The following is a 9,545-nucleotide window of genomic DNA, read 5'->3' as shown; positions in this document are numbered from 1 at the left end:
ACAGAGATTGATTTCAGGAAAGGGAGTACTAATGCTGCACAAAGCCAGATGTGTGACCACATATACACATGTGAGACTGTTCCTCTTATTCTCTAAGAGTGGAGTAATCCTGTATATCAGCAGAGCTCATACTGCAATACAGGCAGTAATTTTTCTGTAGGGAATTGGTTTAATCAGTTTACAGAAATATTAAAGCATAAACTGTGGTTTTTCAGTAAGCATTTTTTTCATGAAACATATGACTGAATGAATTCTCTGCAAAGAAGGAAAAAATCCACAACTCTGTTTTTTTTTTTTCCCTTGAAGTTCACCTTTAACTCAGAAGGTCCATTTCTCTTAAGCTGTTTTTACAGCAGAATTTCAGATTTTGAGGAGTCTGGAAGACCCCATTTTATCTGTAGACCTAATGGCACTATACTGTGATAAGGCTTGAAAGTGAAAGCTGAAAAACAGAAAGGAGATGAGATTAAGGATTTCATTTCAGTTGGTACTTGGATTAGTTTCAGTGGATTTATGGCTGTTGTTTGCAATTATGGAGCCAACTGCACTGACGCCTGTGACGGTGATTTAGTGGTACCTAGTGCCAAACCACATCACTGAGAGCTCTGGTAAGGCTTCAGAAGCCTTAGCAGAGAGTGTGCACACTGTTGGCAGCCTCAGCCTGTAAATCCAGAGATAAACAGAATAGAAACCAATGTACAGCTTTACCTTCTGGCTCTGTAGAAACCAACAACCTTATACTGTGATTTTGGCCTATCTTCTTAATATGTAGAAATAAAACCACAGCTGTTATTTTGTCTGAGACTTATAGATCTACTGCTGAATGAGAGGATAATTCTTGTTTCTTACATATAGCACTGCATTTCTTCTGATTGCTTATTTTAAAAACTAAGTTGCTAAAAATACATTTATATATATTATTTCTGATTCAAAGCAACAGTGAACAATGTTCATGAAACACTCCCAAAGAAGAAAGGAAATAAAATCTGGGTGCAGCTGGCAGAATATACAAGATAAAGTATTTTTTAAAAGGAATAATTAAGGAAAAGATCCTATTTGATAGAATAATTAAATAAAACCCTTTTATACAGCTGATAGTCAATGACTCAGTGAAAAAGGAAACCTGAATTTTAAATATTAAGGATAACATCTATCTTTGCCTAGATCTGGACATTATTGGTGTTCTTCATAAATCATCCTCTTTTTAATTTAATATGAGCATCTGTAAGGTCCAGAGATAAATTAATTGCTGCCAGATTTAAATAATACGCTTGGTTTCAGGCATTTCCTGGGGATTAATGACAGGTTAGGGGAAGCCAAGGGCCTAAAGTTCAGCCAGAAACCATTAACCTCAGGTTATCATTAACCTCAGGAAACACCCTGTGTCTCAGCCATGTCTGTTCCTACAGAGTGGAAATGAAAAGCACGCTGCCATTTATTTCTTGTAGGGGTTAACACCATTCCAGTTGGTACATACAGAGAATTTTAACAGCCCATGTTCTACCTGGTTAAATGACATGAAACAAATGTGTGCATCCACATGGCTCCTGTCCTGCAAAAGGAAGCTTTAAATGGCATGTTGCATGGATGACTTTTTTGGGGGAGCCAAAAACATAAAAACATGTAAGTCCATGGAAAACAAGGTGTATGTTAGCATGGGGTTGGTTGGCACTTTGAGGTCAACATTTGGCTTGCAAATGCACCTTGGCTGGGTGTGAGAAGCACATCTGCTGGTCTCTTCATTGCTGTCCTCAGCTGCTGTACAGCAGAATTTGGGTACAGGGAAGCGAGCCTCATGTTTTTTAATTTAAGTAGTACAAAATTTTGTCTGGAGGAAAATTTCAGAGGTCCCAATTCAACTTATTAAGAGCCAAGTTTTGACCTACTTTCAGATTGCAGAGACCCCAGGAGACATAGTATCTGGATACAGAAAATAAAAACAATATTTCTAAGTTTTTATACATTTTTCTGCCTGAAGGTTTCCAAGCATTTTATGAGCATTTATTAATTAACACCCACAACATTCCTGTGAGATATATGTTAGCCCCACTCTGTGCTAGTAATGGCATCAGAGATGACACCAGAGGAAATCTGGGGAGGGAGGAAAAAGATGGCAGCACACAGGGACAGGGCTCTGAGAATTCCCTCTTCTTCCTCACCTCTGCTGTGAACCTGGGGCATACTATGGGCTCTGTGTACACAGACAGGGAATTGGGAGCTGATGCTAATGCTGTATGTAAGGGATTGTAAAAGTATCACTAGGAGCTACTGTTCTTATTAAAAGGGAGCAAGATAATCTGAGCTAATTTCAAATCACAGCCAGTGTGTGCTGGAGAGAAAGAAGAAATATCTGGTGAGCCTATAGTGGTTTTCAGGTGTTGGTCCAATGAGTATTTGGGCTATGGACTGGTTCAGCTGGAGTCTAGCAGCTACTAGTATGTGCAGTGGGCTTTGGATGCATCTTTCTAAGCACCAAATTCTTTATGTTAACCATGCACAAGTGGGTGCCTAGCTTGATCTAGACACTTAGGCTTCCTCTATAAAGGCATGTGATGCCTTGCATAGTTTTAAAATAAATGTCTAAATACTTCCTGACTTTAGAAGTGTCCAGCTTTTCACACCAATTTTAGTTGGGACTCTGAAGACCGTTTCTTGAGTAGCACAGCATAGTTGGGGTGAATGTGAGAAAAGGGAAAAGCCTGCGTATTCTCAGTAAGGGGACAGAAAAATGTCCTACTGGCTAACAGCATGTGAGCAGTGTAGGTCTGAGGACTGGACAAATAACCTTTATTTACTCCCAAGCACATATCCACCAGGCTGCCTTAGGCAGCAGAAAGGCCACAAGCTCATGCTGGCTTCATGGAGGGAGATGATGGATGAATGCAGAGAGATACATGGGGAACAACACTTGCACCACATATTAATCTTACTGCAACTTGGTATGCTGACAGGGCTGCTCTTTGTTTTCTGGTCTGTTCATCTGGGTTTATTTCAATGTTCATTTTTTATGATAGCTTTTCATGCACGAATCTGTAGTATTGTACATAGCTAGGCAGTTTTGTATCTGCTTTTCATTATTATGCAACTTCTCTAAATGTTACTAAAGTATGTTTTAATATATAAATCTTTATCTAGTTTATGTTTTTGTAGCCAACATGTAACCTTTTATTTTTGCTCTTTGTCTCCTTATCTTCTTATTACCATATTTTATATGCTCCTGTTGCCAGGCTTCTTTAATTCTGCTAGTGGCAAAACCCACTCTAAACTTGTGACAATTCTGCCAACAACTGCATCACACCTTTTCATGGATTTCAGGTGTTTAAGAGAAATGATACAGCAGTCTCTGAAAGCAGAACAGGGCCAAATGGCAGCAGTATGACAGGGAAAAAGTGTTCTCTGGAAACTGGTAACAGAGGAATTTTCTAAAGAAAGAAAACTCCAAATATAGAGCACACAACATGTTTCCAGAAGCTGGCAGAAAACAAAGGATTAAACTTAACTAAATATCTCTCCTGCTTTTAGTCCACAGTTGGCTGCAAAGAAACAGCATTAGGCCAGCTGTACAATGCAATCTAATTCCACACAAATACAGCAGAGGGCTAGGGAGAGTTTGATTCTGACTTTCTTGTGTGCTGGTAGGATAAGATACCTCACATTTACTAAAGCTTGTAAATCATATGCCTTATAGTTTTGATTTTAGTAAATCTTGCTCTACCTGAGCTTTACTGAATGGAAGGTGAAGAAATTCACACTGCTTTCTGCTTGTATACAAGGAAGGAATGTGAAAACTCCTAATTATATCAAATACTATCTCCTCTGCCTGACCTCTAGTGCTATTGGAACTGCCCTCTTGTGCAGTTGATCCTGTTTTGCACACCACTCTTAGAGATGCAGGTGTTACTAATCCAAGACAAATGCCTTCTCCTGTGTTTCCCAGAGTGGATAATGCAGTGCTGCTCTCTGAAGGTGTGAGGCTTCTTCCCAGCTTTTGGAACCCAGACAAAAGCTCTACTGTGTAAGCAAGGTGGGGAGAGTAAGCAGGAAGGCACAAGAGCAGGGATGATTAACATCTTAATGGTCTTTGGTCACTTTTTCCCCAATAGAGTAATAGCTCTGCAGTGATACCATCCCTCAGATGAATCAGCCCAGTCTGGTCCTATACTTCTCCCTCTTAATTCTTCCTCATACAGAAGAATGCTCTGATACATTTGACCTTCCAAAAACCTGTGATCTTGTGGATAGGGTCAAATAGGGCTGGAGGAGAGTCATGCCTGTGTGGATGGTGTGTCATGGAAAGAGTTCCCAGAGCCATGGGAAAAGAAATCCCTTCTTGAGCAAATTGACAGCAGAGCTACATCTGAAGTAATATTTATATGGAAAATATAAACTTCCATTGAAGAGAGACACTTCCAAATCCAGCATCTGATTTCTAAATCAAAAAGTGGTTAAAACTTTGTGAGCTTTTTTGTTTTTGTTTTTGTTTTTGTTTTTGTTTTTTTTTTGGGATGATCATTTGAGAATAATTTTATAATTTCTTTTATTTTAATTACTTTTATCTAAAATGTACAATTTATGTCTACTTTGTGTACATGCATATATATTATATACATGCAATATGCATTCTCTCTAAAATAACACTCAAAATCATTCTCAGTTCCTATGACAGCAATGGCATACAGACATACAGCTAAATTAACATATTAGTGAATTTCAAAAATACTGATTCTCAAAAAGGGAAGATACATTGTCACTCATTTCTAGCCAGGTCAAACAAGTTATATAAAACACCAAATATAGATTACAAAATGAACCAGAAACATGTAGTCTACTAATCCAGGTTCATGCATCCTTATTTCAATTGTCTAGAACTAAAAGCAAAAGGATACACTATGTCATTAAAAATAAATGGAGTTTATAATTGCTTAAAAGATTATAGCATAAAATTTGCATGACTGATGTGCTGCAAAATACAAGAGGGATTTGCTATACAGAATTTAATGTTGCTTTGCTTGAAGGTGCAGCTTGCATTTAGGCATATCAAGAAACAAGATCATTTAATGGTTTATTCATTCTATTTAACAGAATATATCCATGGCCCATCATCCACACATTCACCTGCTGTCAGCTGTTGTTGAGCTCTGTAATGAACAGCTGTGGAAAGGGCGAAAAACGTACAAAAACCTCTGGCTATTTGCATTTAAGATATTTAGTTCTGTGTGAGAAGAATGACATGTAATCAGCTAGACACACAGGTAAAAATAGAAGACTCCTATTTTGCCTACTATTTTCCTCTTCCCTTAGACATGGTTACAAAATTAATGAATAATTTGCATTCTGACTTTCAGAACAACATGCAATTTTTATAGGGCAAAAGGTTAGATTCTGTCTGTCCTGTTTCTGAGGGGTAATTGGAGAAGGAAAGCTCTTCTCAGTTTTCACCATGGGAACAGTACATGATCTGTACTGTCAGTGCATAAAGTCTCATTAACAGGTTGGTAATAGCGAGCAATGCCCACACGGCAGGGGCAGCACCTTGATAAAGAAGCAGATTGAAATAGCAGTGTAGTAACCACTGGAATTGTACTGTGCTGATAATGGTCTCTCTTGAACGAGGTGGGACACCTATTAAAATCTGCAGGAGGCATTGTGCAGTGACTGTCAGAGCATCCCTGCTTGAAATGGGATTGCAGGTCTCTTACGTCGTGGTCAGATTGTCTAAGCCATCCTTGAAAATAAAGGAACTCATTCCCCTGGAGGCCTTGAGTGATTTCTCAGAGGCTAAAAGTGCTCCAGGGTCCCCTGGATGCCACTGGGACCTGGAAGCCAAACCAGGCCCCCAGAAAGCAGGAAAACAGGAGACAGCAAGGGGCAGCATCCCATCTGTGAGTCCTGCTGTTGGAAGCTGAACAATAAGTAAGTCTGTTCTCAGATAATATTCTCATAGAAGCTTCCAGGCATCCATCAATTGGAAAAATATGAGGGCTCATTTGATACCAAGAGCTTTATTTTCTGCTTCATCCACAAGTCAGAAAATTGTATTTTAAAGCTTATTTACTGGAAACAATAGGAACATTTAGTTCACCAGTCGTAGTCAGTAAAATCTGGCCAAAGGAAATTCATCCAAACTTTTCCAAATAATAAACAAAGATTCTTTAGTTGTATGCTTTTAAAGTTTCTTCTCAGCTTGAGAGTAGTATATAAGAGATGGAAATAATGAAAAAGACACTAAGAAAGTGGTGTTCCATGAGCTAATTTGCAGGAGACCATATGACTTTGATGGTTGGAAAAATAAAAAGGTTACACTGGAAGCTTGTAAATATTAGGTGCAGCTTCTCAAATACATTTGAACCAGTAAAAACTGTGACTAAATAATTCTGAGAATCTGCAGTAAAGATATCAGCTATTACAGAGCATTTATGGCTTTGCTAAGTAGGAAAAGAACCAGTCTAATCTGAGAGTTAAAAGCACCATAAAAAAGGTGGAATAGTCATCTATCTTTCTGCAGTTACTTACACTAAAATGGCTTCATTAATAAAAATTAAATTTTTATACAGATCTGGAATATAGAGAGAAAAATCAACTATTTTGAAAAACAATTGGAATAATTTTCTCATTAATTGTTAAACCAGGTTACACTGAGCATTCCAGTAAAAAGAATCTGCAAGCATGAGCAGAACTGCATGGATTGGAAGGTGATTTTCAGAATGACTTGTCACACTTTTCCCAGCCTGTGATCTATAAAGAGAAAAGTCAGAAAGTTTTTGACATAGAATCACAGCAGCAGTTGTCTCTTTCCCTCTGTGGTGTGATGCTGAGTGGAGCTGAGTCATAGCTGAGTATCAGTCAGTACCAGTGAGGCTGGAGAAAAAGTGCCAAGAGGGAAGGGGGCTGAAAGACATCTCATGTAGAACACGATTTCTTTCCTTTGGAGGCTCCATGCAGAGCATGAGAGTCCTGCATTTGGTCCCTGCATTCCCTGCCCATGCTCTGATGATTGCACCCTGCTCGTTCCTGAAGCATGGTGGCAACCTGAAGTATTTCTTCTGTCAGTGACTTCCTGAGGCAGGTACAGCAGTCACCAGGTCCTTGGGACTTGTTTCCTCTGCCTCACTGCCCCATGCCCAAACCACATGGTCCTAAACCTGGACATCTTCCTCCTGTCCCTTGAGCTGACAGACCAAACATATCCCTCAACGTGTGAGAGAATAAGGTGCTGCCTGGTATGATAGGAAAAAGATCTATCTGTGTAACAAGGGAAGATAATCAGGAAGAAGAATGTAGGAATAGTTGTTTGATACTTTGGCAAATTACAGAGCCTCAGAATATCTCAGTGTATCAGGATAAGAGAAAAAAAGCACTGGCTAGACATTAATTATCTTATATGCAGGAAATGACCACAATTAAACCAAAAGGTCTTTCTCTTCTTTGGGAGTTTGAGATTTAGCAGTTTTTGCTCCACTAACACAGTTGCCAGGACCCAGGCCCTCATTCACAGCCTTGGGCTCAGAGACAGAAGGAGGCAGAAACTGAAAAGTGTTCAGCAACATGAACATTTACAAACTAAACCAGAAACAACCTGGCCTCAAATGTGTCTTTCAGGCTGAGAAACCCACAAAAAAAAAAAAAGAAAGAAACTCCCATTGAAACTGGAACCATATTCCAGCCCCAATGCTTCCTTTGGATGATTTTCCTTTTATGAGCACAAAGGTCAGGAAATCAGCCTGAATTTCAGCTGCTGCTCAAGATATCCATGCTCCTGTTTCTTCAGCTCAGACAGTTAATGCTGCTTAAATATTGCTCTTTGAGAGTGGTTTCTTGTCTGGGTTAGAACCTGGACATGAGCTGTGTGCCTCTTCTCCATCAAAGCCATCCTTGTCTCCATCACTCCTATGCTCAGGACCAGGGAATTATCAGTCCCTGGTGGAGAAACATCCATGCACACAGGCTGGCTCCATGCACCGTGCTCCCCTTGCACAGCCTGCCACACCCTCCTTGTTTAAACATTTCTAGACTGAAACATCCTGTCGAGCCCTGTTCTGTGGGAGAACATATTTGTGAGACAAAGCAATGCTGTGGTCTGCCAGGGGGTCTGGGACTCTCTAGGTGAATTATTCACTACTTTGCTGTGGTCTACACACCAGGTCACCCGTGTGCACAGAGGAGAATGAAGCATTATTCATTATCAGCCTTTGGTTTTCCTCTTCTAGGAGGTTGTTCCCCCACCCCTGTTGCCTTTCAGGTTTTAACAAGACATTGCATTCTTTCAGACTTCCCCTGGGCAGCAGTTTCTTGCACTTGCAGAGGTACAGCAATAATAGAGGGAAAGCCAGAGCAGTTGTAAATTGTAGCAGTTAATGTCAAATTGATGGGGCAGTGATCAAATGAAGTTCATAACCACAGAATGCAACCTGGGGGTGGAATGCTGTTTCAAAGATTGCTAATGACAGGGTTATAAAATCATAAAACAGAAACTTTTTTCCACTGTGAAAGTTTGAAAGAATTTATTTGGCTGACTGCAAGTGCTAGCAGTGTTAGGGTCAGGCTTTTATATGACATTTAGCACAATGCTAAACAATGAGGGAACTGACCAGTCCATTTGGAGCTGAGGGAACAACACCTGCATTGTGTTGCTATTCTTGGACACCCTGAGTGCACCTTTAATGATCTTTAGGTCTTCTAGTATGTTTAATTAGAAACTGCTGATACAAAGGGAGATCAACTGCTGGCTAAAAAGAGCAGTTTTGGGGTTTTCAAATCTGCCTTCTAAGCATCAGCATTCAAGAAACCAAAGCTGTAGGGAATGTCATAACGTTAGCACAAGGGAAAACATTTATAGCTCATCAAAGCTGGACAGTACACAGCTGTATCCCAGCTGCACTCTCCAGCCACACTGCTAGAAAAGTCTCAGAGAGGAAAAAAGAGGCAAGAACGGGAAAATATTATGAGATAAATGGGCATGGAAAATATTGAAGACATTCCAATGCAATTTACATACAGAAGTGAAAAATGAAGAATGCAAAAGAGACATACACACTTATAGCTGGATCCTTCTGTATTTTCTGATTTATTTAGTTACTTATTTATTTTTCTGATTTCTGCTTCAGTTATTGAGACTAATCTGTCATGTGATTTATTATGCTTTCCTTACCCATTTGTGCTTAGCTTAGTCAAAAAAGAGCAAAGCCAGAAAAAATGTCTGGCTTGAAACTGGCCTGTTTTCTCCTCGTGGCAGAATATGGAAAAGGGGAGCAGCCCACTTGCTTCTCCCAATTACATTTGGTTAGAGAGGGCTTAACACCCTCTGATTCACATAGAACTTCCAGCCTTGGCTTCCCTGCAAAAGTTTCCAGCCTGGGTCATTAAGAGTCCCTGTAAGTCCACAGCTCACAGAAACGTGGCTGGTCTCCTTGCACAGTCACCGTGCTTGGCACAGATGCAGGCTCAAAGCAATTGCTGGCATCATTCATTACATTCAGCTGCCCAATTTCTGATGTGATGGAGGACCTTGCCAAACAGTAATTTTTTTTTTCACTTCCACTTTTCCT

This window comes from Oenanthe melanoleuca, chromosome 1A (genome assembly GCF_029582105.1).
Source record: "Oenanthe melanoleuca isolate GR-GAL-2019-014 chromosome 1A, OMel1.0, whole genome shotgun sequence".
NCBI classification, from domain to species: Eukaryota; Metazoa; Chordata; class Aves; order Passeriformes; family Muscicapidae; genus Oenanthe; species Oenanthe melanoleuca.
Note: the sequence above shows the minus strand (reverse complement) of the source record.